General features: G+C 36.2%; 1 protein-coding gene across 1 annotated transcript in view; it reads right to left on the bottom strand.

The window, feature by feature from the left end:
• The window catches only part of MUC15 (mucin 15, cell surface associated), a 12643-nt gene that overhangs the window by 755 nt on the left and 8579 nt on the right, over positions 1–3309 (bottom strand). The gene's annotated exons all lie outside the window — the stretch shown is intronic.

The following is a 3309-nucleotide window of genomic DNA, read 5'->3' as shown; positions in this document are numbered from 1 at the left end:
ATGCCTTTGGGAACACAGAAGCTGGATTCCCCTGCTGGGTGTAATTTTATGAGCTCTGTAGGAGAATTTCTTTATGATCTTTTTCTCCCATGTACGTAATGTATACAGATGATTGTTCTCAAAACCAATTCTAACGATATATTTAAAAATCCCAAGCCCTAACAATCATAGACTTTTAGAGCCATGTAGGATATTTGCACCTATCCACAAACCTACAAAAGAGGCCCATCTTTTTATGATATTTTTAATAATGCTACATTATGGGAAAATACATCCTATGATTACCTGTTTTACATACTGTTTTGCAGTGTGTTCCAGATGTTACAATTAAAATACACATTAGTGTTGTTGTAATGCCCCCATCGAGCACCATCTAGACTTTAGATTGAGCAAGGAGGACACCATTCTATTCCAGCTTCCCTTATAATAATGTTCTTTCATCCATAATTGGACTCAGCCTCCTCTGAGGAAAGTGGGTCTGTTTTCTCTATAGTTTCTATGGGGTTAGTATACCAGCCAAATATTTATTACCCTTGCTGTATTAGTTTAATTTCTCTCACTAACTTACAAATATAGGGAGGGAGTATGAATGAAGACAAACAAAAGTAAATTGAATTTACACTTTATTAAATCAAACAATCATTGTGACCCTGAAAATTGTATTCAATAACATCATACAAATTATACATTGTTCTTTATCAAGCTTCAGTCACTATCTGATTAAAAAATACTTTGCCTGTATTATATATGTCCAGTGACTTATGAAACTTTTTAATAACTTAAGATGGGATTCATTATATCTTCTACTTACTTGTGGACCTGGTACATTTTAAAATACATGACAGAGTAAGGATAGCACTGTGACACCTTCCCGTTGGAAGTACTGGCTCGCTGGCAAAATTCTGCATTTTCCAACTTCCCCACTCCTGGAAGTTTTGCTAACAGGAAGTGCAACTAAGTACACCTCAGCTGAAAAGCTCATTTCTTATAACTCATATTGTAGTTTGACTACATGTGACCCACAAACCCTTTTGTTAGTGGCCTCCGAGTGGAGGTTTTTCCAGGTTCTTGGTGATCATCAGGAGAAAAGAATTTCAGGACATGCCACATAAGCCAAGCAAGAGTGAGAGCTTCTTTTATTGAAAGCAAAAGTATATGAGAGAGAGAGTGAGAGAGCAGGCTCAAAAAGAGCAGCTGCACCAAGAAGTGGTTTCTGGTCTTTTGAAGTCTTGCTAATTGAGGGGAGGAATATTCAAGGATAAAGTATTGGCTTTGACTAAGAATTTGGGTCTTAATTCCTAGAATTGGGTCCCCTCCCATTTTCATACTTTATATGGTTGTCTCAGAACTGTCATGGTGAGTTCAAAGGCAGAGAAATTTTGAAACCACAATGTAAATAATATTGTAATTAGCCAAAGTTCACGTAAGGTGGCAGAGATGGCTGACAAACCAGTTGAAGCCGTTTTGTGCCTGCAGTTATCAACCCCTCTAGTTAGCTAGAGGGTTATTTACTTTAACATCCGCACCCAATCTGCAAGCCCCTGCATCTGGTCTCAGCTCTGTCTCCTAGACTATGCTAACACTTCCACAGGGTGGTAGAACCATCTCTAAGCAGAAATGAAGGTGAAGTAAAAGGGAATCAAAGGGAAGAGAAAAGAAAAGAGAAAAAATGTTGTTTCTTCACCTCTCTCCATGAGAAAATCACATAAAATATTTGCAGGACCCACAAAAGGATCTCATATATTATATTTACAAACTATAAAATAATGTGTTTCCATTTGGAAAAAAATCCAAAGTACCTACATACAAACAACATTGGATTATTATAATCAGTAGTATGACTAATATTTTTGTTTGTTTTCTGTTAAGGTAACATATTTGTTTGATAATGGAGGGACAGTCTTCTTTGCTATTTTTATGGCAATATGGGGTAAGTATGTTCTTTCATTACTTTCTTTCTAGCCCTTATTTTCTGAAGCTATTGCTGTGTTTCTTTACACACACCCTATGTATCAATTCAACATTAAAGTCTCTAGATTGGTACTTACTTTGTTTGCCCTCTTATACATTCACCGCTTCTTTGGGAATTTAACTCTTGATCTCACCCTCTAAGCCCTAAAGCACAGACCTTCCTCCACTAAGGTGCATGTTTTTCCTGTGAAAGGCAGGTGGTAATTAAAACCAAACTGAAACATGCTAGAATCCAAATTAAGCTTCTTGTAATATTATTCATGAAAATGATGTTCAGAAGATTTTTAATGTTTCCATTCACTTTTTTAGCCTTATGTTTTATACATTTTGAGATGCAAAATCTATTTTATGCATTGTTGAGCAATAATGTTTAATATATAATAAATCCTGTTTCTATCTAACAATTTAAAACTTTATAATGATTTCATATGGAGTTTTCTTCAATATAGCAGGTATTCTTGTCCTATCAGACAGAAAGCCACGTCCCAGTTGATTCTCCTGGCACTCACCCGTGAACAATCCACACAATATGCTTGACTTTTCCTTTTCTCTGTCCTCGATTTTCATTCACCTGCTCTTATATCAGCACCCCTAATGAATCTCTCAATACCTCAAACCATAACCACAGACTTCTAATTGCTCTTCTTGTCTCCATGATCTCCCACCTCCCACTTCAGACATCATAATACATTCCTTATGTGATAGCTTGGTAAATCTAACACAATAATTTTAAACTGTTAAACTCATCCTTAGGGCAAGTTCTGAATCTTCCCTCTCTTACTAGCTTTATCTCCCATAACATGTATGCAGTCCCACATTACATGAATATTACATGTATACTCACTATGTCTCATGGATGTGTTTCTAAAAATGTTTAAATTCATTGAGTTAAAAAATGCCTGAAAGATTTGTAAACAAATTTAGAAAAACAAATGAAAGGAACTTTAAGGGAAAATATTGTATAAACTGTGACAAATCATGTCCAGGCAACACAATTATTGTTAAGTATGGCTTTATATTTGCCATTTTTCTAAAAGCATGGTTATTTCTAGAGCAGGGGAGAGCCGTTATTTCTTGGTGATCTTTAAGTCCCTATGTGTAAAGTCTCTGTTCTGACACTCTAAGAGGCTGTTTCCTGTACAAGGTCTGTTGATAAAGGAAAACAGACAGCTGTTCAGCTGCTCAGCAGCCTGGGGTGTCTCTGTGGGATGCCTTTGGGAACACAGAAGCTGGATTCCCCTGCTGGGTGTAATTTTATGAGCTCTGTAGGAGAATTTCTTTATGATCTTTTTCTCCCATGTACATAATGTATACAGATGATTGTTCTCAAAACCAATT

This window comes from Propithecus coquereli, unplaced genomic scaffold (genome assembly GCF_000956105.1).
Source record: "Propithecus coquereli isolate 6110/MARCELLA unplaced genomic scaffold, Pcoq_1.0 Scaffold319, whole genome shotgun sequence".
Lineage (NCBI taxonomy): Eukaryota > Metazoa > Chordata > Mammalia > Primates > Indriidae > Propithecus > Propithecus coquereli.
The sequence above is the reverse complement of the archived record's forward strand: the minus strand, read 5'-3'. Positions and strand labels throughout refer to the sequence as shown.